At 56.9% G+C, this 27,267-nt stretch overlaps 1 protein-coding gene across 2 annotated transcripts in view; it reads right to left on the reverse strand.

The window, feature by feature from the left end:
- Positions 1 to 27,267, reverse strand: part of TBC1D22A (TBC1 domain family member 22A) — a 319,360-nt gene that overhangs the window by 27,898 nt on the left and 264,195 nt on the right. The window lies entirely within an intron of this gene.

A 27,267-nucleotide genomic window follows, 5' to 3' on the forward strand; every position in this document is an offset into this window, starting at 1 on the left:
AGCCATGGTGGGAACTCCTCTCAATATCATTTGTTGAAGAGACTTTCTCTTCCCTATTGAGTGGTCTCACCACACTTGTTGGAGGTCACTTGATCATACACACAGAGTTTATTTCTGGGCTCTGACCTTTTACATTGATTCATTTGTTTGTCTTTACGCCAGTACCACACTGTTTCAATTACTGTAGTTTTGTAATATGTTTTGAAATTAGGACGTGTGAGTCCTCCAAATTTGTTTTTTTGGTTTTTTTTTTTTCAAAATTATTTTTCGCTATTTTTTTTTTTTTCTTTTTAGGGTTGCACCTGCAGCATATGCAAGTCCCCAGGCCAGGGGTCAAATCAGAGCTGCAGCTGCTGGCCTACACAATAGCCAAAGCAATGTGGGAATCTGAGCCACATCTGCAAATTGCAGCATGTAGCCACACTGGATCCTTAACCCACTGAGCAAAACCAGGGATCAAACCTGCATCCTCATGGATATGAGTCAGGTTCCTAACCTGCTGAGCCACAACAGGAACTCCTATTTTTGGCTATTTGGATTTTGCTTCCATATGAATTTTAAGATGATGTTTTTATACTTCTGCAAAAAAAAAAAAAAAAAAAAAGGCATTGGGATTTTGACAGGGATTGTGCAGAATCAGCAGATTGCTTTAGGTAGTATTGCCATCCAAACAAACTTGACTTCTGATCCATACATGTTGTTTTCGTTCCATCTATAAATGAGTCTCCTTTCATTTCTTTCAGCAACATTTTCTAGTTTTCAGCGTGCAAGTCTTTCGCCTCCTTGGTGAGGTTTAGCAGATACGATGTTTTTGATAGTGAATAATGTCATGTGTCAACAGTGGGACCATCTGCATAACTCAGGTCATTTTCCCAATGACCACTGCACAGTGTTACAAAACCATCAAGGGCTAAATGATCCAGTCAAAATGCAAAATAGACAGGTAAAGTTTAATGTAACAGAGAACAGAAAGGTCACTGGAATGGTTTCAGATTCCACAATGCAACCAACCATAAAAAAGCCGCTGCTTGCCAAAGAGGAACAGCTACGGTTATCTGGAAAGATTGTTAAACTCCCTCTCCCCTTTCCAACCACCTTACTGCGCTAAGCCAGGTTTCTTCAAAATGTGACGCAAACAGTATATTGTAACAGATTCAGTGTAGAAGTAGATATGAAAATTCATCTATCTTTCTCAGTTAAATACTGGAGATATGTGCAAAAGTGTAAAATAACGCCATTCTTCTACTTTTAGTTGTTTTAGAAATAGAGATATATTTCACTAAAATAATGTTATTGATGCTAGCATTTAATGTGTTTATCATTGCAATTTTTTTTCTTTTTCTTTTTCTTTCTTTCTTTTTTTTTTTTTTTTTTTTTTTCCGCTACCTCTCAGCACATGGAGTTCCTGGGCCAGAGGTCAGATCCGAGCCACAGTTGTGACCTGCTGCAGCAACCCCAGGTCCTTTAAGCCAGGGCACCAGGCCAGAGATTGAACCTGCATCCTGGTGCTGCAGAGGCAGCATCAATCCTGTGCGCCACAGTGGGAACTCCTATCATGGTGATTTTTTTGTTTGTTTGTTTGGTTTTTTTGGGGTTTTTTTTTTTTTTTTTTTTTTTTTTTTGCTTTTTAGGGCCGCACTAGCAGCATGTAGAGGTTTCCAGGCTAGAGGTCGAATCAGAGCTACAGAGGCCGGCCACAGCCCAGCCACAGCAACACGGGATTCAAGCCACGTCTGTGACCTACACCACAGCTCACAGCAGCGCCAGATCCTTAACCCCCTGAGCGAGGTCAGGGATCGAACCCGCAACCTCATTGTCTCTAGTCAGCTTTGTTTCCACTGTGCCACACTGGGAACTCCCTATCATGGTGATTTTTAAATGAACTAATTCAGATTTTCCAAATGTCTCAATTTTGCTTTTTAATGTGGTATCAGTAGATATTGCTCACATAAGCAAAAGCTCTTTGGGGTCCTCGGTGGTTTGTAAGTGTGTAAAGGAACCGCCGACGTAAAAGCAAATGAAGAATGATTATGAGCAGTTCCCATCGTGGTGCAGTGGAAATGAATCTGACTAGGAACCATGAGGTTGCGGGTTCGATCCCTGGCTTCGCTCAGTGGGTGAAGGATCTGGTGCTGCCATGAGCTGTGGTGTAGGTCGCAGACGCAGCTCGGATCCTGCGTTGCCATGGCTGTGGTGTAGGCCGGCGGCTGCAGCTCCAATTGGACCCCTAGCCTGGGAACCTCCACATGCCACGGGTGCGGCCCTCAAAAGACAAAAGACCAAAAAAAAGAAAAGAATGATTATGAATAGTCTATCAACACATAGCTAAAATCGTAACTATCACTGAATTACACACTTAAAATGGTTAATAGTTCACTTTACGTTATGTGAATTTTACCTCAATAAAAACAAAACGTAACCACTCAAACAAAACACACACACACACACACACACACACACACACACACACACTAAATTATCAAAAGTAAAAGAGACCCAGAAAATAAAGATAAGAACATAGATTATATGATAAAAGATATTTAAGGTTTGGACAGAAGGCTTAATTTAAAAATCATGACAGAATTAAAATAACTATCTTATCAATAAGCTATCTATACATTGAAACTTGCATTAGCTAAACTGACATAATAAAAGCAAATGACTACAAAGATACTGTTTGGAAACTCCGTGTGTGGTCACCTCTGTGGACCTGCCCATGCTGGGCAGTGACGGGGGTTGCCAGGAACCCCTTTGCTTATGCCTGGTAGTCTGCCGCAAAGGGTGTGATTTTCATTCATAAAAAGAAATCAAGGAGTTCCCACTGTGGTTCAGTGGGTTAAGAACCCGACATACTATTATCTATGAAGATGCGGGTTCGATCCCTGGCCTTGCTCAGTGGGTTAAGGATCCGGCATTGCCACAAGCTGCAGCATAGGTCACAGATGCAGCTAGGATCCTGCGTGGCTGTGGCTGTGGTGTAGACCAGCAGCTGCAGCTCTGATTCCACCCCTAGCCTGGAAACTTCCGTATGCCGTAAGTGCGGCCATAAAAGGGGGGATAAAGGGATTCATCTTTAAGATTAGGTCACCAAAAGTCCACATCTATGCTGCACACACGGACATTTAAAACAAAGTGATTCAGGAGTTCCCTAGCGGCTCAGTGAGCTAAGGATCTGGCATTGTCGCTGCAGCGGCTCGGGTTTGATCCCTGACGTGGGAACTTCCACACAACCCAGGTGTAGCCAAAAAAGAAAAACGAACAATCAAAAACAAAGGGATTCAGAAGAGTTGGCGGGGGTTGGGGGGGAATGAAAAAGAAGAGGAAAAATAGAACATGCGTCTCAATCTTAAAATCTTAATAACCGATAGGTCGAATTCAGGACAGGAAGCACTAAAGGGAGAAAGACAGAGCCTGCTGTAAGGATAAAGGACACCAACCACGATGAAGACCCAGCATCAATAAACACCATGCGCCAAACAACAAAGCATCAACACGCATCACGAAAAATCTTCAGGCGATTCGAGGGCAAATAGAGAGAAACACAACTCACCACCCTCCCTCCATAAACGCATGTTTTGATATGTGCACGTTTATTAATACAGTTCGTCATATCACCAGATCAAAAGGAATCACGTGGTCATCTCTATGCTGGAAAAGCACAGATCAAACTCAACATCTGCACTGTATCTGTCAACGCCCTCGAAAATGAAGGGACTGGTGTCAACGCCCTCGAAAATGAAGGGACTGGTGTCAACGCCCTCGAAAATGAAGGGACTGATATCAACGCCCTCGAAAATGAAGGGACTGGTGTCAACGCCCTCGAAAATGAAGGGACTGATATCAACGCCCTCGAAAAGGAAGGGACTGATATTTAATGGGATAAAATAAACTTACTCATCTTGAGATGGTCAGCATTATGTTTGATAGGAAAATGATTATAAATAATAATTATAAACACCCTCCCATTACAGGCAAGACGAGCATATCTGCTCTTGCCACTATTACTAAATATTGCTCTAGAGATACAAACACAAACAAGAGAAAGAAGTGATATAAAAATTGAGAAGACATAAAATTATTATTATTTGCAGATGATAGGATTACATATCTGGAAATTCTAAGACAATAAACGGAAAAACTATTACAAATTACAATAGAATTCACCAAAGATGGGGGCATAAAATTGGTATATTAGAAGTCAATGGCTTTTATGTATTACAAAAAACTTCATTGGAAGCTATAAAGAAAAAAACGATTGAAAAATACCCAGAAATAAACCTAAAAAAACATGTAAACTCTATTTTAGAAAGAAAACTTTAAAGGAGAACTAAATATAAAAGATGATACAGCATCATAACTAAGGGGAGAGCTGAGATGCCCGTGGGCTTTGGGGTCCTGGGGCATTCTGAGCAACAGGTGTGTGGCAGCGGAGGTGGGAGCTGGCACAGAGGGCTAAGGCACGAGGAGAGGAGCGGGCTGGTCACGGCACCAGAGGTCACAGATGTGGAAGAGGGACAAAGAATAATCAACAAGAGTCCCCATGGAGGTGAGCCAGGTGGGACCCCTCCCCCAGGGCAAGGGAAGCGATCTCAGGCTCCTGCACGAAACCACTGCTGACACGGACGCATGGCCTGCCCGAGGACGCTCCACGCCAGTCATTTCCAGGCAGGATGCCTTCAGAACAGGAAACCTATCAGGGTACCTGCCCGTCACCTCGACGGTCCAGTAAGGAAGCCTTGCTGCCTCCCCGCCTCCAAGCGTGTCCCGGAGGCAGTCAGAGTCCATAAAGTCTCTTGGGAAACCAGCACTGGCCAGAGGGACCAGTGCCCCGCGCGTCCCCCGCAGCCTGGCACCAGGGGCGTTCCCACCATCCATAGGTGCAGATCAGGACAGCGGCATTCGCACGGCTCCTCTGCCATTTCCTGGCGTTTTAGCAGATGCCGCAAAAACGCAAAACAGACCTGCCAGGTATGATGACTGGGAAGTAAGCAGTAACAGCGCCGAGTTTCACCAAAGACACAAACACCCAGAAAGCCCAAGAGAAGGGATCTTAGAAGAAAAGCAGAGGCAGTTCCGCTGTGGCTCAGCAGGCTAAGGACACCACGTTGTCTCTGTGAGGATGTGGGTTCGATCCCTGACCTCTCTCGGTGGGTTAAGGATCCAGCATTGCTGCAAGCTGCTGTGTGGGTCACAGATGCGGCTCGGATCTGGCGTTGCTGTGGCTGAGGTGTCGGCTGGCAGCTGCAGGTCCGATGATTCGACCCCTAGCCTGGGCACTTTCCTATGCTGTGGGTACGGCTCTCAAAAGACCAAACAAGGAAAAGAAAGGTATCGACAATGTACAATTAATAACAGGTTAGCAATTGACAAGATTCTAGATGAATATTTTAAAATACAGAGTTTTTCCTACAGAGTAGCAATGACTGCTTAGCACCTCTAATGGGAAAAAAAAGATTCCACTCAAAATATCCACAGACGAAAAACCAAAAATTGTAACACTTAGAAACACCTGGAATTAAAAAAAAAAAAATCCAGTACTTGTGTGAAGAGAAGACTCTAAGTTCTACTGAGAAAATAATTCCATAGCTGTATTTATGGGAGGACAGGGCATATTGACGGAAAGTCCGAATATTGCAAATATGCCAGTTCTCCCTAAATATTTCAAATACGTGGCCCAACCCAACTGAAGTCTTGATTAAAAGCAACAAAAACTCAGCGGCGTTGTTCTAAAGCATGTCCTTAGATACTAGCAGGAGATAATTGCAGAGGAAATTTGGAAAAGAAGGGAAGGAGGAAAAACTTTCCCCAGCAGCGACTGACAGACGGATTCAAAGCAGCAGTCCCGAAGAGCTTGCGTACTAACACGGACAAACCAGGACGCAGACCTGAAACCGGCCTTGGCACAGCGAAAGGCCGGGTACGCACAAGACGGCGATCCAAGATGGTTTCAGGAGGAGGCAGAATGTTCTCACGCCCATTTATGGCGATGACTTAAATCATTGCCTCGGACCCTCGCAAAGGGTAAAACCACATGGCCTGCAAAATACATCTCAGTAAAGGTATTTTATTTTTTATTTATCTTTTATTCTATTTTGGCGGCACCATGACAGCAACCCGAGCCGCTGCAGACAATAGCGGATCCTTAACCCACTTTGCCACGAGGGAACTCCCCGGTCCAGCTGTCTGTTAATAGTGGGAGGCAAGAAGGGAATTCCAGGAGACTTCTGGATTAAGACGGTCGTGTAAACTCACAGGCTTAGCTCTTTTTCCTTCTAGAATCTCATGTAGATGATTTTAAAATGTAAAAATGAACCGCAGTGCAGGAGGAGAGGAAGAGGTGAATGCGTGAGCCAGAAATCCTGAGAAAATTCTGAAATCCATGGATGAGCCAGGCTGATACAGAAACAGGGCTGTCAAGGGAGGTTTGAGAAGGCAGCAGAGACCTGGAGGAACCCCCTGGAGAAACTGGTACCGATCCCCTAACAAGCCAGCCTCCAAGTCCCCAAAGCCCAAAAACGTGGTGGCCAGAGCTGGAACATGAGAGAGAAGGGCAGCTGAGAGTGGCAGCCGGCTGGTCCCCCGGCCACAGCCCGGACAGGGTCAAGGCTGGGCTTAGATGGCAGGACGAGCAGGAGAAGTCCCACGGCTCCCCCCAAACCTTACCACAGCCAGGTTTGGTAAAGTCACGGGCACAGAGCCACGCCGCTGGTTACACACCGTCCAAGGCCACTTTCCTGCTACAATGGCCGAGCTGAGCAGCTGAGACAGAGGCCAAATGGCCTGCAAAGCCGAAAATATTTACAGGGAAAAGTTGTCAACCCCTGGGTTAGAAAGAAAAGCATGGTGGCAGTTACGAGGGCCACTTCAGGCCACTTCGTCAGACACGGATAAAAGCTATACTTATCTATAGAAACTGTGGTTCCGCGGGGCAGTTAAATCCTCGAAATCCCATCTCCAACATGACCCGGTGGTCAGCTAATCCCCGACGAAACAGGATTAATGCAGGACACAGACGAGAATTTTAAATTTCTAATTAGCATCCACAGAGAGACTCAAAAGGATATTGTGTCCGAGAAAGAAGAACTGGGCACGGTTTTTTAAATGGGGGATTAAGGAACAAGAAAGAGATCCTTGAAATTTAAAAAACATGATTTATTAAAACACTGAGACGCCAACGAAGCTGTGGATAACACGGCGGAGACCCAAACCCGTGAATCAAAGGCGAAGCCGTGAGTCTCTCGGATCATGAAAGGAAAGAGAGAGACGGAGATTGTAAGGATTCGGTGAAGACGCATGAGGCATAAACCCAGGAGAAGCAGTGCCATTTCAACCACGTCCCAAGGGAGGGAGGGAAATGCAATGAAAGACGTAAGAAAACTTCCTCTGAGATGGGAATGGATCTGAGCCTTCGGGTCCTGGGCGTCCCAGGAAGGGAGGGTGGGAAATTCCACCCTCGACACCGACCACACATCCGGGTGAGACCTATGACCTCAAGGATGAGAAGGACCTCGGAGCTGTCAGAGGAAAAGCAGCACAGATTTGCCTAAAAAAGGAACAAAGGTCTATCCCGCCGGTCATTCTCACCTGCACTGGCTCTGAAGCTGGGAGGCAACAGCAAATGCGAAACTCAATGTCCACATCCAGACAAGATGTAATTCCATCGTGAGGGCAGGAGACCCGTTTTCACCTATTTTCTGGGACTCAAAAAGTCTACCACGTACTGTGCCCTCTGGGGAAAAATACTTAATGGGGGCAGGGGGTGCCATTCAGGAGAATGAGAGAAAAAGACAGGATGGCATGGGGCACGGAAGAAAGGGTGAGCAAACAGACAATTAAATGGAAGTTATGTCCAGATAATTACTGCGAAAATGAGGTTTAACGCCGTTGTTAGACAATAATTCCCCGAATAGACGGGACGTGATGTTCCTAAAGTAATTGACATAATGTGAGAGAAAATTAATAACATTCTGGAACGAAGATTCCGAAGGATTGCAATAAAATTGTGCCAAATGTTGTATTGTCTTCAAGGGGTGATTTATGGATCCTGATTACCTCTCAGCGTTGGTAGAAATATGGGTGTTAATATTTTATTGATGAGGACGCTTTGGGTTGCATAGAACAGAAACCCGACACAACCAGGGCAAAAAGTATGACTATATCGTGGCGACACTGGGACGTGTCGCGGGGCCCAAGGAGAAGACGCGGGTTGAAACTGAACAGAGGCAACTGAAAATTCACACGTGTCTCCCCATCCCTCCCATCGTCTCACCTGTGCAGGTGCATCCTTCCCTCTGAGCAGGTGGGCCTCCTCTGCCTCTCAGACCCACGAGGGCAGAACACGCCCCTTGCACACTGCATCTTCCCCCGCAGGCCCTTGATGAAATGCTGAATCCTTTTTCTCAGCTCCAGCTCCAAAACCTCTCAGGAACACGCGACCCGGCAGAGCTCGGGCCAAGAGCCCCCTCCAGAGCGATCAGTCGGGGCCCCGGGGCAAGGTCACAGGGTTCGGTGCTGATCCAGACGCACAGTGAGGTCAAGGAAAGAAGTCACGCCCTAGAAAGCGGGCTGGGGCCCCGCAGGCCTGCTCCCCACCACCGTCCACCCGTCACACCCACACCCGTGAAAGCGCCACCCACTAGGACAGTGGCCGGAAATCAGGTCCAGGAATTTGGCACGTTCAGGAGGTACCTGGGGGGGGGGGGGCAGGAACGGCCTAGTGTTGGGAGGGGCCTCGAGGGCCCCCCTAGAGTCCAGATCCTCAGACCAGAGCCAGGAGGAGCACATCCAGCCCCAGCTGGAGACCAGGGTGCAGCAGCCAGCAAATCAGAGTCTGGCACCCCCGGGTCCACAGGAGGGAGACACCCAGCTCCCACTTAGCAGTGATCGTGTGGCTCTCGGTTGTGCCCCACATCCTCAGGCACCAAGTCCACGCAGACACACACACAGTTGTGCGTTATGGCATTCACGCCAGCAGCACATACCAGCCTGGAAGGGTGTCCCCGTACGGCTCTTTGGGGACTACTGGAGGCGGCCCCGAGGGCGGGAACAGTCCCGCTTTGTGTAGCGGCTGGGATGACTCCCGTCTGCCCCGCACTTTTGCACCTGCTGCCCCTCCGCCTGGGACCCCCTTCCTGGGGGGTCAGCCCTCTGGCTCCCAGCCTTGGGTTACCTTCTGCCGCATTGCAAGCACTTACACTTAGTGACATAAAACAATGACCATTTTATTGTCTCAGTTCCCCAGGTAGGTGGGCTCTGAGGACAGTCCCGCTACATGAGCTTAGGGACCCTGTGTGGTTGCACCTGCGCCCCGTCCCTCGCGCACGGCTGCGGGTCCTCTCCAGGCTCCCCTCCAGGAGGCAGCCGCGTGCCTGGAATGGGCACAGCAGACTGGTCCCTCCCGGTGCATTCCATTTGTGAAAGGAAGTCAGGGGCTCAGCTCAGGATCAGTGTGGCCAGGACGCCTCGAGCCGGGAGGAGTGGCCTGTGGGGCATCTTCAGAGACAGGCTGCCACATGCACTCATCCCCAGTAACCAACCCAACTGCCTGGGACCTCCAGGATGGCCAAGTCCTTCTCCGGGCGGCTGGAGTCCCTGTCATGGTCCTAATCCAGCATTGTCACCTCATCCCCCCAGTCTGCCGACAGAAGTGAGTTCAAATCTGACTTCAGATCCCCTGGGCTGTGTGGCCCAGCGGGCGCGGGAGAAGTTTGTTTGTGCTATGGTGGGAGGTGGGAGGCCTGCGGCAGGACTCAAGAGGGGCCTGAGGGAACTAGCATCCCCGCCTTGTCGGGCACCATAAGTTCCCCACACCTTTGCCCCTCCCCAAACTCCCTCCAGTGTCTCAGGACTTATGCAAAATAACCCCGGAGCTACCTCCCTCTCCCACTCCGGCCCGCCCACCCACTGCACGCCCCAACCAGGCCAGGCCCTGCGCAAGGCCTGCCTGCAGCCCCTGTTCCACGAGGAAGCGCCGGCTCCTAGCCTGGTCCACGGCCCGAAGGGCCCTTCCCGGGCAGCTGTCTTGACGCCCCCTCCCCCGACACTCGCCCTGGGCCCTCTGTACCTGGAGACACTGTCCTTTCACGTGCTTACATCCTGCCCATGGACAAGGACGGTCGCACCTGTGTCCCCCACCCCCAGGCCTGGCTCAGAGGGGGTGTGTGGACGCATCACCCACACTCTCAAAAAGGCCCCCAAGACGAGCCCCAGGGGTGGCCAGCTTGCAGGAGCCACGGGGGGCGGGGAGCACAAGCTGTGGGCATCTGATTGGCACAGTAAAGAAGTTGCTCTAGGAGTTCATTGGTGGCCTCGCAGCTAAGGATCCAGCATCGTCACTGCTGTTCCCTGGCCAGGGAATGTCTGCCTGCCATGGGCACAGCCACAAACAAGACAAAACTACAAACAAAAGAAGTCGCTCTACTCATCACCCGTGGAGCTGTGGCCCTTGGCGCCTTCTCCGTTGTGTTGGGACGTGTCGGCCCCTAGGACCTGGTGGCCCTTGGAAGGGCCTGTGCCCCCACAGCCAGCACCGAGGCCCGGCCCTGGAGCCTGCAGCTCCATCTGCCCGCCACGCTCCAAAATTAAATGTCCCAGGCTTGTGGGGGGAGCAGGTGCCACAGGGAGGCAGCCAGGCTGGTCCAGCCCAGGCTGCGGGCCACGTGTCTCCCCGCCTGATGCTCGCTCTGCCATCCCGTCTGGGGTGAGCAGGGGGCTTCAGAGGCACCACCTTGTCCCGGCCCTCCACGGGTGCCACGCACATCTGCAGCCCCCGAACGAGCCACAGCAACTCCTGCCTTGAGCTGGGCACATTTTTCCTTCCTCTCCCGCGGCCCCCACCCTCTCCGAGGGCACTCGAGGCCCATTTTCCAGACACTGCTGCCAAGTCCACTCTGCTCATCTGGGAAATGGGTCCAAGTGCCCGTCTGAGGATGGGGTGAGCTGCAGGGCACGATGGGGTTCCAGTCAGTCAGGGGCGTCTGTGGGATGGACACAGCACTGGGCCTCCAGGCTGAATTCTCAAAGCACCGTGGCCGAGGGTGCAGGCAGGGGGCCGGGGGGGAGGCTGTGCCACTGCCCCTCACCCTCCTCCCCCACGGGCACGATCCCCGGGGACACCCCGTTCTGATAGGAGGGCTGACTCTGGGATGCACTCCTGCAGACACGGAGGCTGGGCAGCCACAGGAGACCCGCCCCCCTTCACTTAGGGGTCTGCACCACCAGCGCCCGTGGCAGGTCAGGGCTGCCCCTTAATGCCCCATCTCCTCCACCGCTTCAGCAGGGTGAGGTGGCCCTGGTCCCCCAAACAGGACATCCTTGCCAGGCTCCCGGGCAGCCCAGCATCCCCACCCCAGAACCGTCCCCACTGCCCGATGTCCACCTCCCGTCCCCCTCTTCCGGCCCTGTGGCTCCCTGCTGCCGTCCCCTCTGCTCTCAAGCCACAAAGAGTGTTCCCAGACACAGGAGCCACTGCCCGCCCCCCTCAGGAACCGAGCACGCAGGACCATCCCGACAGGTGGGTGCAGAACGCAGCCAGCAAGCAGACAGCGTCCCTGCCGCCCCCCAGACCCGGCCCCTCCACAAACACCCCCATCCCAGCAGGAAAAGCCCGTGGCCTTGGTGCCTGGCCCTGAGGACGCCAGGCAGCCGGTCCCTCGGCAGAGCAACAGCTGAGTGGGAGCAGCGTCTGATTCACTTAACGGGGCGTCCGGGGGAAAATACTCCGAGATGAGCTCAGGGGCATTTTTAAGGCACGGAGATAAATACATTAAATCACGCAGAACAAATAGAAGCGGCGGCTCTGCTGATAAATACTTAAGCTCTGAAACTTTCAAGACGAAGTGGCCCCAGGCCCGACACAGATGAGAGCTGAGGCTGGAGCGGCGATGGGCCTGGGGGGGTGGGACCCCGGCTTCTGCTCTGTTGTCCCTCTGGGGAGACCTGGTCGCTTCTTGTTTTTAAGATGAGCTGACAGTTCCAGGCTGTGGGTTTACGCTCAAGTGGCCGTCTGTTACTCCCGCGCCGGGGAGATGCCTGCTGGAGATGAATTTGCTTTGAAGGTGGCACTTGGGAGACGGAGACCCGATGGCCCCGGGCCCAGCCCTGGTTCCTGGGACGTCTCAGGGAGGCACCACTGAGGCCAGCCAGGCAGACGCAGACAGACGGGCCGGGTGCCCACCTCGGCCGCTTTCCCCAGAGGTGACCGACCAGCCCGCTGCGTGACACGCGGGAGGCCGGGGTGGGGTGGAAGTGACAGGCACAGGATCAGGCATCCACCACGAGGCCCCTGGGCTCCCGTCAGCCCTGCCGTGGGCTGCAGGGTGGGGGGGCTTCGCGTCCTTGCGGGGCCTCCATCGCTTCCTGTGAACAGGTAATAATGAAAGTGCCTGCCCCTCGCGGGGCCGTCGGGAAGATTAAACTAGAACACGTAGTCCAGCCCGTGCCCAGCGCAGAGTACATGCTTAACAAGAGCTCAGCTCCTGCGATTGTTGTTAGTTCCTCCTGCCGGTAAGAAATTGTCCCCAGATTCAGCAGCTCAGAACACAGCAGGCGTTTGTCTGTCATGGTGGCCGTGGGCCGGGAGCAGAGGGGCTGGGTGGTGCTGGCTCAGGGTCTCCGGGGACGCCGCCCTTGGGGGGTGGGTCAGGGCTGCTGTCGCTGAAGGCCACCCCCCCCACCCCTGCTGTGGGGCCGGGGACCAGCTTCCAAGATGCTGTGGCAGGCGTGGTGCTCACCACGTGGGCCCCTCCACCGGGCTGCCCGGGTGTGCTCCCCACGTGGCAGCTGACATCCCCAGAGCAAGTGACCCAGAGCCGGACGGGGGACACCTGGAGGCCACTGCCATCACTCTGCCGGACACCATCCGTCAGAAGCAGGTCACTAGATCCAGCCACACTCAAGGGAGGTTAGGCTCCAGCTTTTGGTTGCTTATTTTGTTTTTTTTTGGTTTTTTTGGCCCCACCCTGCAGCATGTGGAAGTTCCTGGGCCAGGCATCAAACCCGCACCAGAGCAGGGATCTGAGCCGCCACAGTGGCAACACCAGCTCAACTCTCTGCACCTCCAGGGAACTCCCAGGCTCCGCCTTTTAAAGGGAAGAGATCAAAGAACTGGGGGGGCATCTTTTAAAACCACTGTGTTGTTACCAAAACAAGACCAGATCTCAAGGGAGTCCAAGAGATTGTCTAGAAAGACCCACAAAAGCCAGAAAGTAACTAAGAGCAACTTGCAACATCCTGGACTTCCCGGCCGAGAGCAAGGTTCTGAGCATCCTGCTGCCGGGCTCTGCCCTTGAGGAGCCAGACTGGGTCACCCCAGCCCCACGGGCCAGGCAGCCCCGCCCGGGACTGACCATCCCAGAAGGAAACCGCAGCCAGGCCTCCTCCTGGCCTGTCCCAGCCTGTTACCTTTCCCAGCAACCCGGACCCCACGGGAGAGGCCCGCCTGGCTGAGGAGGGTCCCCCCACAGGCCCCCAGGCTCCAGGGGTGCCCCCACCACAGCCCTGAGGGTCCTGGTCCAGGAGGCAGGGCCACACTGCCTTCCAGGGGTGGGGGGGCAGCCTCGGGAGGGAGGCTGGAGGCTGCTGTGGGGGGGGGGGGGACAGGGGGACAGGGGGCCACCCAGCTCACCCTGCCTGGGCTTGGACACGTGTGCTGTGGGTCCCTCCATCTGCCTCCCCAGGGTGGCGGGATGGGGCACGGCCCTCCTAAACCAGGGGCAGGCACTGCCTCTCTTCCTCCCCCCACCCCCCAGGCCAGGCAGGGTCTCCTTACAGGGCCACCCTCGCCCCGGGGGATGGGAGGGCCTGGGAGGGGCTGGCGAAACCCAGGCTTCAGTCGCCTCCTGCCAGCTTTCCTGGGGTGAAATGAACGGACCAGCCCACGGGCCGCCCGGTCCCGGGCGCACCTGGGAGGAGCAGTCCCACGACGCGGGAGCGGCGCTGGGGGCTGCGCTTTGAAGGACGGGGAGCAGGTGGGTTACGGATGGGATATGCGGTGTGTTGTTTTATTCCTGTTAAAGCTGACGACATGGACAAGCGTGTAAAGACTCTTGAAAAAAGACAGACCACAGACCGGGAGTTCTTGTTGGGGCTCAGCAGGCTAAGAAGCCGACATAGTGTCTGTGAGGGTGCGAGTTCGATCCCTGGCCTCGCTCGGTGGGTCGAGGGTCCGGCGTTGCTGCAGGTCACCGATGCAGCTCAGATCCCGCGTGGCTGTGGCTGGGGCGTAGGCCGGCAGCTGCAGCTCTGATTTGATCCCTCGCCTGGGAACTTCCATGTGATGCAGGTGCGGCCCTAAAAAGAAAACAAAACAAAACAACAACAAAAGAAAAAAGAAAAACCACAGATTGGAAAGAAAGTAATTGTAACAAAATGAAAAGGAAGAGGAGGAGGAAGGAGGAGGGAGGGGGGGAGGAGGGGAGGGGAGGGGAGGGGGAAGGAGAGGCGAGAGTCTGCTCTTATTTATATAAGTTCCAGTGTGTTCGAGCTGGTGTGTGTGTGCGTGTGCGTGCGTGTGCGTGTGCATGTGTGCGTGTGTGTGTGTACAGCCCACAAGAACAAGGGGCCGCATCCCAGGGAAGAGGAAGGGGCCCCAGCCAGGCTGCAGCTGGCATCCCGCGTGCGTGGCGGAGGACGGACATGGGAGTCGAGGGCGCCGCTGGCCTCCTCTGGCCCCGCAGCCCTTTGTGAGACTCGACCGTGCCGGATGTTGTCAAAACCAAGCCCGGACGGAACAAAACAGAACCAGACCTCCACCCGCAGTGCCCCAAATCCTCAGCCAAGCCCGGCCCCAAATAGAGAAGCACAGTCAGACGGCACTCAGAGAATATGTTTAGTATTATTTTAGTGAAAACAAAACGGCTTGGTACTGTTGAGAGAATGAAATTTTAGCATAAGCTTAGCAACACGTTACTTTATTTCTCGCCTCCGTTATAAACATCTCATAACGCACTTACATGTGCGTAACGTGTAATGAATAATTACACGTCTGTTGGCGCATTGACTCAATCTGGGCTATTTATGAAGAAGGGGGACCATTTCTGATCTTGGAGAGGGCAGCTGTGAGGGACGGTTTGGCGAGACCCTGATTCTCGGCTCGGGAATCGAACCTGGGCAGCCCGCGTGAAAGCCGGGAGGCCTCGTCACTAGGCCAGCCGGGGGCTGAAGGCAGCGTTCCCCGATTCTCGCCCCTGTGGAAAGCAAGTGTGTTTCAAGGAGGCAAAGACGGGAAACAGGGGTGCATTTATTGTCGGAGCCCCAGCACAGCCTGTGGGAGCGCAGAGAAGGCGCGTGTGTGTCTGAGGCAGAAGCAGAGCAGCAACGCGCCCGAAAGACGATGCGGGGCGGGTGTCCCCCAGGGGAGAAGCCATAAAAAAGAACGAAATAAGGCCATTTGCAGCAACATGGATGGAACTAGAGACTCTCATACTGAGTGAAGTCAGTCAGAATGAGAAAGACAAAAACCATATGATACCACTTATATCTGGAATCTAATATATGGCACAAATGAACCTTCCCACAGAAAAGAAAATCATGGATTTAGGAATAGACTTGCGGTTGCCAAGGGGGAGGGAGGGAGTAGGATGGATTGAGAGCTTGGGGTTAATAGATGCAGACTCTTGCCTCTGGAATGGATTAGCAGTGAGATCCTGCTGTGTAGCCCTGGGAACTATGTCTAGTCACTTATGATGGAGCAGGATAATGTGAAAAAAAATAATGTGTACAAGTATGTGTACCTGGGTCACCATGCTGAACAGTAGAAAAAAAATGCATTGGGGAAATAACTATTAAAAAAATTAAAAAAAAAAAAAACATGTGCCCCTTGCAAGCCCAGCAGCGGCCCTGACAGTGAGCCCAGGGGCAGAGGGACCCAGGAGCAAAGAGGTAACAGGCCAGGCAGCTGCAGGTGCAGGTAGATCAGTGGATGGGGACAGAGAGGGGGGCTCACCAAGGGGTCTGTCACAGAAGACTGAGAAGGTGACACTGAGCAAAGACCTTAAGGGGAGGAAAGGGTGACGGCTGCAGGCGTCTAGGGAGGACGCTCCAGGCCCAGAGGACGAGCAGAGGCCCCGGGGGCAGCAGCGTTTGCGTCTGAGGGAGTCGGCAGGACGGCCACTGTGTTTCTGCTGCAAAAGAGGCAGAGACCCGGGGCCGAAAAGGCACGTGAACTGCTCGAGGCCAAGGTGGGCAGGAGCCGTCTGTTCGGATGGTGAAGGGAAGGGCCCAGGACGGGAGGAAATAGAGATGACAGAGAAACAGGGAAGGACACGGGCTGGAAAGGAGGCCGTGAGCAAAGCTAAAGGTCAGTTATTCACCAGACACGAGTGGGGAACGGCAGGACAGATTTTATAGGAGCTACTGCGCTGGGGAGAGACTCTGCGCAGGGCCGAGCCCGCAGCCGCTGCCCTCTCTTCCCCTAAGTTCTTTGCTCAGGGTCACCTTCTCAGTCTTCTGTGACGGACCCCCTCTCTGTCCCCACACACTGTTCTCCCTGCACCTGCAGCCCCAAAGGATTCTTGCCGAAGGCAGGTCAAGGGCTTATGACGCCAAGGGACAGCTAAGCCGGCAGAGGAGACTGGCCACTTTGGCCAAGGAGGGCGGCCGTGTCAGGAGGCAAGAAAGGTCTGGGTGGCCCACGGGGCGGCTCAGTGGGTCAGGTCAGTGCAAGCAACAGCAGCGCCCCCCCAGAGGCCCAGCACCCCCGGGGGAGGGCAGGGCTGCTGGAGCCTGTTAGTTGCCCCCCGGTCCCGGGGGCAGAGCTTCAGCCCTGACCCCACTGAGGGTCCTGCCCGGACAGCCGCCCCTGGCCTGGTCCTGCCTTGGTCTCACCAGCTTCATTCACAGGTGGACAAGCCTCTCCTGGAGGGCAACGGGTTTCTCTGCTTCCCGGGGGTTCCAGAGGCTGGGGTGCGAGAGGCCAGGCACACAGATGGCTTCCACACGCCCCGTGGGGGTGCCTAGAGGAGCCCCCGGGCCCCCAACTCTGCTCTGGCTCCCCCCGCCAGTAAGGCCCCGGACCCGTGCTCTCTGTGCTTAGACGGGGCCCCTGTGGAAACCGTGAGGGAGGGGAGCCGGCCAAGGAGAGGACAGGGAGTGGGCATCTGCCTGTGGATTCCAAACGCCCACCCTGGCACCTACACCCGTGTACAGATGTCACCGCCAGGCCCGCACGCGGCGCACACAGCCTGCAGGAACAGGAACCGGTTCTCAGAACAGTTCGGCACGGCGGCCTTCTTGGGAACGCGCTCACGAAAGGCCCTTTTGAACCACCCTGAACAGCCGTCCAACACTGCGGACGGCTGGCTACAGATGTATGGGGGGGGGTGTCTGCTCTCTGGGTCCCCTCTGGGTCCTGAAATCCCTGCATGGGTCCCAGGGGGTGTCCAGAAACAGCTCATGCTCAGGACCCCCCCCCCCCCGCCCCGGGGCGTGGCACCCGCCAGCGCCGCAGCAGGCCCCCTTGAAAAGGCTCCTGTTTGCTGCCCTGAGCGCGCCGCTGGCTGGATTAAGCCCTCCCAGCCCCTCACCTGCCTGTTCTAAGAAAAGGGAGGAGACGGTGGTCTTTCCCCTCCCCCCTCCCCTTGGATTAAAGCCGTAGCCCACCGGGTCCTGGCGCAGAGCCTCCGTGCCTGCCCGCCTGCGTCTCTCGCAAGCATCTGATCTGAATCCATCTATTTCTCGCCTGTCCCTCTGTCTCTCGCTGAATCCCTTCCGCGCTGACGCACAAGGAACCTGCCTATTCGCCCGGCGGCCCCTTTTCAGACACAGGGGAGGGAAGTGCTCCTTCTGAGGCCCTGCATCTCTTCCGCTTTGAAGCAGCAAAGACTCTGGCCTTGGGTGGAGCCCGGGACGCGGCCGTGGGTTCCCTGCTGGTGGCTTGGCATTTGATGCCATTGACCGTGAGGTCTGCATCCGTGACCATCACGCACAGGGCCCGGCTGTCTGTGCAGGTGCTGAGGAGCAGGCCGGGGGCCGAGGCCGAGGAAAGAGGAGACGGGGCTGAGGCCGCGTCCAGGTCCCGCTGAAAGGTCAGCGGGGGACTCAAGGGTCCCTTCCCGAGCAGGTCTGTCACGACCCCTTGCGCAGCTGTGGCCAGACGACCAGCAGGTGGGAAACCTGAAGACTCGGCACAGCCGGCGGGTTCCACCCTGGACCGTTTCTCCACGATGACAGGGAGCAAGGCCCCTCCCCCACCCAAAGCCTGGGAGCAGAACATTCCAAACCCAGGCACTGGGAGTGAAAGTGACACCACCTATGACTAGAACCCAGCCAGAACCCAGACTGGACTTGAGCCCGCGGGCCAGGACGCGCACTCAGCCTAAGCTCAGATTGGGACTTTTAAATAGGAATCCCTCAGCCGGAGTCTGGACCGACTGAGGTTCAGGCTCTTTGAGCGTCAGCGCAGAAGGGATTCAGCGAGAGACAGAGGGACAGGCGAGAAATAGACGGATTCAGATCAGATGCTTGTGAGAGATGCAAGCAGGCAGGCACGGAGGCTCTGCGCCAGGATCCGGTGGGCTACGGCTTTAAGCCGAGGAGGGGCGGGGAAGGACCACCGTCTCTCTCCCTCTTTCTTAGAGTAGACGTCTGGCCTGCATCATTAGCTCAGCTGGTGAGAGCGTATTTGACCCTATCAGGCCAAACTAGGCCTGTCCTGGTGCTTATTCAAATCCGCAGAAGGGTGCTGCGGCCCTGGGTCTGAACTTGAATGCAGGCCTCATTTTATCTGTCACTTGGCGACCTGCGGTGCATCTCCTGCTTTGAGTGGGTAAGCAAGCCTGTCTCATTCCAGTGGCTTGAGCAATTATTAGAGGAAAATTAGAGGGATCTCCCAAACTTCCCTGGGTTGTCCTCTGTCTCTGGTCCCCTAGGGGGACTTCTGCGACTCCCTGTGTGACTACCCCACTCCAGCCCTCTCAGGGGGACACAGCGAGGCCAGCGGGGGCCTGCTCTTCCAGACCCTTGCAGGACACGAGGAATAAGTGCAAGGAGACTTCTGACGGGGGCGTGATGGGGCTGACTGGGCTTTGGAAGCCTTCTGGCTGCTCTGGGATGCATCTGGAAGGGGTAATTACTCCAAAACCGCCACCACCAGCACCCCACGGATGTGGGGCCCCCCGCATGTCCGGTCACGTAGGAACTCACTCCCCCTCTCGGCAACGCCATGAGATACAATTTCCAGGTGGGAAACGGAGGACAGAGAGGTTAGGTAAGTTGCCCAAGGTCACACAGCAAGTAGGATTCAAACTCAAGTTGACTGTTGGCAGTAGTCCAGCCAAGAGATGAGCCTGCCTGGGCCAGGGTGTGGTCCCTGCAGACACAGAGGAGTGGACAATAGAGATGCTCTGGGGACAGAGTGGAGGGGACAAACTGGGGTGGGGCTGGGCAGTGAGGAGGCCTCAGGAAGGAGTCCACGGTGCCCTGGGAGGCGAGCCCAGTGCTGCTGCTGCACATGCACGGGGACTCGAGGCGGGAGCTCCCTGGGATGGGTCACCCACAGAGCAGCCCTTCCACCCTGGTCCCTTCCTTTCACCCAATGTCCCATGGCCACCTGGCGGGGACAGCTTCCCCCCAGGTCCCAGAGAAGGAGCAGGGGAACCACAGGGCACTGTGAAACCGTGCGCTGCCAGAGCCCTCACACGGTGGAGAGCCAGCCCCCAAAGCCATGCCAGCACCCAACACCAGCACCCAACACCAGCACCTAACACCAGCACCAACACAAGCACCCAACACCAGCACCTAACACCAGCATCTAATGCCAGTACCCAACACCAGCACCCAGCACCAGCACCCAACACTAGCACACAATACTAGCAGAGCAGCTGCACCCGCGCCCTTGATGAGCATCCTTCTGCTCAGGGACCCCCGTGCTTGCGGGGCCCTGAGGAGCCGAGAGCCTCACTTGCACACCTGCCCGTCAGCTGCCCGCCCCTGAACTACCCGTCTTTCCCACCGAAGACCTTGGGTCCAGAGCCCAAGGACTGAGCCCCTGGCCCGCACAGCCTGGCCTTGCTGAGGAATGAGCTCCCTGATTCACGGTCCGGCGTTAAAACCTTCTCCAGGCTGCTTTTCACACATAAGCGTCAGTTTATTGTATGCCTTCTAAAAGGAAGCTTGCGCTGAGCCAAATATGAGTTGTCACCGACTTTCAACAGGCCCGTGATATAATTCACGCGCATTGAGACACCCTGAAGTGAGTAGCCCTTTAAGAGCCAGAATCGCTATTTTATTGTCATCTGTGGCTGTTATAACTTACAATTTCATAACATTCCAATTACTGGGTAGTTAGAGAGCGTGTGTCAGGTCTCTGGCACCCTTGTGGCCGGTCCCATGGCTGTTGGGCAGGCGACGGGTGGAAGCACGCCCGTGCTGGCCCCGGGTTCAAGAACAGGGCGGCCCCGGGCACAGCCCCCAGGTCCAGGGAAAGAGGGCGGTGGTCTGCCCTGGACCTCTCGCCTCTGCCTCCGTGAGGATCTGGGACCTCAGGCCTGTCCTGCCTCCCCGACCTGCTCACCAAGAGGGTGCTGGCCGGGTCCCCGAGGAGAGAATGAAAGTCAGGCGGGGGACAGCGAGTGCCCCCGGGGCCCTAGTGCTGACGCTGGCATGAGCTCAGGGGAGGGGCGGGCAGAGAGGCAGAGGTGGGGGCCAGCGGGCTGAGCGGGGGCAAGGTGTCCCCTCCTGGGAGGGGACCTTTGGGAGAAGCTTGGTGTTGGCAGTGCCCGACTCCCAGGGGCGGGAGAGAATCAGGTGGCCGGAAAGGCTGACCTGAAGCAGAGGCTGCGGTGGGAGGGGGCGCCCGCCTTGGGGTCCAGCCTGGAACACAGGGCTGGCCTGGGGGCTCCTGCAGCCGAGCCCCCAGAAGCGGAGGCCACGCCCAGGCCCCCAGGGCACCCCAGACCAGGACGGGGCAGGGCTCTCACGGCGGCCGCCAGTTGCTGCAGATCTGCGTGGTTCCAACAGCAGGAAGCCCCCCACCCACCCAAGAGAGCAAAGCCCCCCAGGCTGCGCCAGCAGAGGAGCGATACCTCCCGCGACGCCCCTCCCGCCCCAGGAAGGCGGATGGAGTGGTCACCTTCCAGGCCCAGCAGGTATTTATGGTTTGTTAATGTTCCTGCGACAGCCCTTTCCAGGTTGTATAAATTAATGACCTCAGCGGGCTGAGCGAGCAATGCGCTGTCCTGCTGGAAACTCTGCAGGTCAGCAAAACAGCCTCAGGAAGCCGGGGGAGGGACGGCGCGCCCACGGTGGGGTCCGCAGGGAGCGCCCCGAAGAGTGACGGGGTGTAGGTGGTGTCGGGGGCTGGAGTGGGGCGTCCCCTCTGGGCTCCCCTGGACAGGTCTGGGCCCCGCCTCTGCGGGTGCCCCTGTGGCCACAGCCAGCTCCTGCCCGGGCCAGGTCCAGCCAAACCTGGAGCGGCAGCCCTTCCAGCGTCAGCAGCCCCAGAGGCTGGGCCCTCTCTGCGCGCCCTCTGACCTGGGCAGGCGGCCGGGGCGGCCCACGGGGTGGGGCCCAGCTGCAGGAGTGGGGAGGCCCGTGCTGCTGATGCAGACGCCCTTGGCCTTGATGTGCCAGCTTCCCATAGCCACGGCCACTGGAGGCCCGTGTCCAGTGAGTTAGGGTGTGAGGAGACAGCACACGGGCACCATGGAGGGGGACGGGCAGGAGTCACTGTGGCCAGTACTGCAACACTCAGCCTTGGGTCCTGTCCTGGAAACTGCCCCCCCCATCCCAGGGATGCAAGCGGAGGGGACACGAGGAAGCACAAGGGGGTGAGTGGGTCTGAGAGACGGAAGGCCTGGGGGCTTCTCAGAGGCCCCTCCTGGCTGGCAGGAGACGCGGGAGGGCCCGGCAGTAGCCCAGGCTCGGGATGCAGGAGCAGGAAGCCCAGGCTGGCCCCCCAGGATGGCACCGTTACAGCCCCTCACAGAGTCCCATTCAAAGAGCAGCCTCGGGTCCTCAGAAAGGCGCTCCAGCCCCCCAGTCTCCCCTCCCCCACTAGGCCCTGCAGACGCCCCCTCCCCTGCCCTCTAAAGCACACGGGTTCTGGTCCCTTCTTCCTGCTGCCCTGTGCCCTGCGGAGCTCCTGCCCTGCGGTGTGAATGCCTGGGACCCTGGGTGCGCCCCTGGCCCCTGGGTGCCCCTCAGACTCCAGTCCCTTTACCCAAGGCCTTCCGGTCACCTTCACCCAAAAGGCATCTCGAGGTCATGCGTCCAAAGCTAACCTCCCGCCCACCCCACCTGAGAGCAGTTCCTCCCAGGGCCCCCCACCTCAGGTCACAGCGGGCGGCCCCTCCCCTCGCTCGAGACACGCCTTGAACCTGCCAGGGGCTGTCACTTGTCACTCCCGCTGGCCTGCTGCTGCAGGATGAACTCAGTGCAGCCGTGCAAGGCCCCAGGGGCTGATCCCGCCCTCAGTGTCCAGCCTGTTCTGCTCCTCCCTGCCCCCCACCCACGCCCACCCCTCCCACCCCCCCGGCTCTGCCAGGCTGGCCCTCCAGTCGGTCCCTCCTTCACCTTTGCTTGTGCTCGTCTCTCTCCCCAGAATGTCCTTTTCTATCCAACAAACTCCTATTCATCCTTCGGGGCCCTGCTGAAAGGCCCTGTTCTCTGTGAAGAGGCCCCTGCCCCTCCCAGGCGGGAGGAGCGACTCTAGGTCACGCCCTGGGGCCCTGGGCTCCCTCGGGCCTCAGCTCAGGGCTGAACACAGGGCAGGCGTGAGCGAGCTTGGATGGAAAGGACCCGAGGAAGCTCAGACCCAGGGTCGGGGATGAACCGGGCCCCGCCCTGCACTCCGGCGGGATCCAAGTCACTGAGCCTGCGGTCAGACGGCACGGAGGCCGCCCGCCGCCCTGAGCAGGGCCAGGGGGCCGGAGGGCCGGAAGCAGGCAGCCCGGAGGATGCACCCTAACCTTCCCAGGGTAACTGTTGGCCCGGAACCCTGAACCGCACGTCTTCTCTAGGTCAGCAGATAAATTACTCCGTTATGACACTTTAAGTTGACAAGTAAATCTTGTTATAAGATGTAATGACACCATAAAAGACATCTTATTCATTCCTTTAGCCCTCGTTCCCGCTGACACTTCATTACAGCTCCCGCGACGTGGAGAACTGAAACATTAATTTGGCAAATCGATGGAAATCTTTCAGGAGCTCCGTTTCCCGGCTCTGCCGCCGCCGCGCGGTGAGCACGCAGGGCTGGGACCCTCGGCCCGGGCGTGGGTCACACTCAGGGGCCCGGGACCCTGTGCGTGAGCCCCTGGGGCGGGGGGGAGAGCCGGCGCCAGCGCTGGGGGTGTGACCTCGGCGGCGTCACCGGACGCCCCGCCCTCGCTGTCCTGGGCCTCAGTTTCCCCCTCTGTAAACAGGGGGGCCCGTGCAGGGCAGCGGAGTGAGCATAGGGGCCGGGCCACCGCTCTCCTGCCTGCCCCGGAACCAGCGAAAGCAGGGGCAGAAGCGACCAGGGCAGACCGTCGTGGGGAGGGCACTTTGCCAGGACCCCAGAGGGTGCGGCTCACCCTGGGGAACGGCCCACCCCTGCTCCTTCCTCGGCCCCCCCAGGTCCCTCCCGGCTGCCACAGCCCTCATCCTGGGAAATACACGTCCGGGGCCGTGGGAGACCCTCTCACCCTGGGACACCGCCCCCGCCACCCCGCCCCAGCACTGACCCATCCTGAGCCCCAGGGTAGGTCCCCCACCTCCCTCCTGCCTCCCTCTGAAGCTCGGAGATGCATGTGTTTCTTCTATCTTCACACCTGCCTCTAATTTGGAAATGTTGCTGTTTAAACAGCTCGGTTTGAAGTTGTGATTTTTTTGGAGGCTGATCATTTTTCCCTTCTCCCACCGCTCTCAGCAAAATGCCTGAGCCATCTCTAAGCAAAATGCCTGAGCCATCTCTAAGCAAAATGCCTGAGCCACCTCTAAGCAAAATGCCTGAGCCATCTCTAAGCAAAATGCCTGAGCCACCTCTCAGCAAAATGCCTGAGCCATCTCTCAGCAAAATGCCTGAGCCATCTCTCAGCAACTCCTTTGAACCTGGGATAAAAGCAGGAAACGGTCCTCGCAGAGCTGGACACGAAGGGAGGGAGGCGGCCACGGACCACACGCGGCAGGTGTGACCGCCCCGCCCCGCCCCGCCCCCACCGGGCACCCGGAGTCCCCCCAGGATGTCCGCTCCTTCCCTCCACACCCCCAAATGAAGTGCCTGTTCACCAGGGGGCTCCTGGTGGCCGGGGGCCTTGTCACTGCAGGAAATCCTGATGCCCTGGGCAGGGGCTCCTGTGCTGGCTGGAGGGGCTGGCCCTGCAAGATTCCTCCAGCTCAGGCCCTGCTCCTCCCCAGGGGGCACTGGGCGGGGTGGGGGGGGAGGCTGAGGCCTCTCTCTACCCAGAGGCTGCTCCCTGCCGAGAGGCGGGGACAGAGGCAGCAGGCCCTTCGCTGTCTCCTAAGACAAGGGGGGCTGGTGCGTGGGGGGCTTCTGGAGGAGGGGCGGTGGGGCCTCCAGGGACAGGGATGGAGCCAGGCCTGGAGACCTTGACAGTGGGCTTTCAGGACAGACAGGGATCTCCCAGCCAGAGAAGGCCATTCTGGGCAGAGGTGGGTGGCAGGAGGAGTGGGCAGGGCCTCAGGCCAGGAGACAGGATGGGAGGGAGGGAGGAGGGCCTGGGGGGCACTGGGGCTGGACGCCGCTGTCCTGAGGGAGGCGGGGACCAGAGTCCCAGCCAGCGTCCCGACTTCCCGCAGAAGCTACCTCGTATCCCGAAGCTCAGGACACTGCCCTCTGTGGGTGCTGGCCGCCGGGCTCAGCCTCCCGGGTCCCCGGGTCCCCGGGTCCCCGTCCCTGTCCCCGTCCCCGGCTCTCTCTCCCCTACTTCCTCCCTCCCTCCCTCCCTCTGCCTCCAGCTTCTCAGCAGAGCTCACAGGGTCATAGCTGGGCTCACAAAATTAAATATCTGAAAGATGTTGGGAACGTATCTCGGTTTCTATGGCAACAGGAGAATAATTCGCATTTCCCAGACACGCTGAAGGAGAGCACGTTTCCCCCCGCATTGCGGGTGGCCAATTATTTTTAATCGCCGGGTCAGGGCGGCTGTCCCTGGGTCCCTCTCCCCATTAGCATCCCCAGGCGGTGGTGGCAGCCGCATGAGGACAGTGGCCACTGAGAGTTTATTAAGAGACTCCCGCCTAGAGTGGGGAGCGGGGACAGGCTTCCTGCCACTTGTCACCCGGGAGACAAAGGCCTGGCTGTGGCCCTCTCTGCTCTGGGGGCTCGACTCCACTGGGATGACCAAGGGGCCACCGTGGGGAGGACTGGGCTTTGGGCTGGGTTCCCCTGGGCTCCGGCATCTTCGCGTACCGCCGCGAACTTGGGCGTCCTTTCTGCCCTGACCCTCGGTGCCGGCCCTTGCCGTGGACCCTAATCCCTACCAGGGGGGGTCGCTGCGTGTGTGAGTTGGGGGCCTGGGGTCCCGGCCAGCCCAGGCCTCACTGGCCATCCACCCTGGCAAGTCCCGTGGCCCCTGGGGAGCCCAAAACGTGTCATTCACTCGCTCCTCGAATCTTATCAAGGAGGACCAGTCAGAGGCCTGGGGGGCGACCCTGAGCCACAAGGGGTCTTGCAGGGGGTGGTCCCGGTTCTGAAGAAACCAAGGAGGCGGGAGAGAGGGAGGCAGCCTGATTTTTGGCCTCCCCGCGACTGTGACCGCTGGGGGGGGCAAGTGTGACCCCAGCCGCTCTCCAAGGTGCTGCCTGACTGTTTCTCCCCCAGGTCTGGGCGCTAGGGGGGCGGCTGCCGTTCTCCTGGCCCGCTGCACCTGCTCCCCTCGGCCCCCTGGGCCCTCCCCGTTGGCCCCCCCGGTCCTGATCTGACGCCCCTTCCCGGGCACGCGTCCGGGTGCATCTCCACTTGGGCGCTGACTCGGGCCTTCCTGCCCCTCAGCCTGGGCCGGTCGGAAACCTGTCCCTCGGCGCCCCCATCCCGGGCCCTCCCCCCACGGCTCTCCAGCCAAGAGGAGGCCGTGTTCGGTGGACAGTAAGCACCCTCCACATTCTTCCTGTGTGTTTTCAAGATAAATCTACCCCCAGTGCGGGTCGCTGGACGCGGAGGCCCTGGTCACAGCTTGTAATTAACCAGGACACCCTGAGGCGCTCATTTTCTCCTGACACCCGACTCCAGTGCAAAGGCACAAGAATGCAGGACGGCCCAGGCTGAAGCAGTTCGAGATAAAAGCTGCATCAGTAACCGCAAAGCACACAGGGGGCCGGAGGCCTGGGACTTGATGGAAAAAAAATAAAACAAAACATTAAAAGCAGCAAATCCTCCTCTGTAGCTCCTCCAGCCACAGCCCCTTGGGTGTGGGCCAAGGCCAGGCTGCCCTGCAGGAACCAGCAGCAGATCTCACTTTCAGCGCATCCCGGAACCGCTCCTCGGTTAAAGCCCCACAGGGAGCCTTCCCGGGTCCTCCAGGACCCAGAGCCGCGGCCCAGGCCAGGAAGCGAAAAGCCAGCCTCACAGCTGTAAAAACTGTGGGCCACCCAGTCATGGTCCGAGGCTGGTCAGATGCAGCCAAGCCTTCAAGCCCCCACCCCTACTGCACGGGAGCCCGCAGGCATGGTTTTGCTAAATTCTGACTGCTGGGGTTTAGCAGAAGAGGCTGCAAAATGCCCTGGCTTGTGCTGCCTTTGGCAAGCAAGATGCGTGGCCACCTGTTCAAGGTGTTTGGTGATTACTGATCTACTCAGTTTTTATTTCCTTCTTCAGCGAATTTGTGTAATTTGCAGTTTTTCTCATAATTGTCCTTTTCATCCAGGTTTTCACATTCATAGGTACAAAGCTGCTCACAGGATGCATTTGTGATTTTTTAAGTTAACACACTGTCTTTTAGAGAAGTTGTTGAGTTGCAGCAACACGGGAAGCAGAGTCTCCCAGGGACTGCCTCCTCCCACATAGGAAGGGCCTCCTCTCAACACCCCCTGCCACGTGGCACCTCTGTTACAGCGGATGAACCTATAGTGACACGTCACTGTCGTGCAAGCCCACAGCGGACATCGGGGTTCGCTCTGGGTTTGGACAAATGCACAGCAAGGTGTGTCCGCCACTATCCTATCCCGGGGAGGTTCCACTGCTCTCAAATTCCCCTGAGTTCTGTCGTCCATTCCCTCTTCCCCAGCGCCCGGCAGCCCCTGATCTTCGTCTCCATGGCGTTGCCTTTCCCAGACTGTCCCAGAGCTGGAATCATAAAGCACTTCGGCTTCTTTCACTTACTAAGGCATCTA

This window comes from Sus scrofa, chromosome 5 (assembly GCF_054392235.1).
Source record: "Sus scrofa isolate SSC_HxYL_T2T_F1_AM1 chromosome 5, Sscrofa_HxYL_maternal_Yorkshire_Landrace_v2.0, whole genome shotgun sequence".
NCBI lineage: Eukaryota > Metazoa > Chordata > Mammalia > Artiodactyla > Suidae > Sus > Sus scrofa.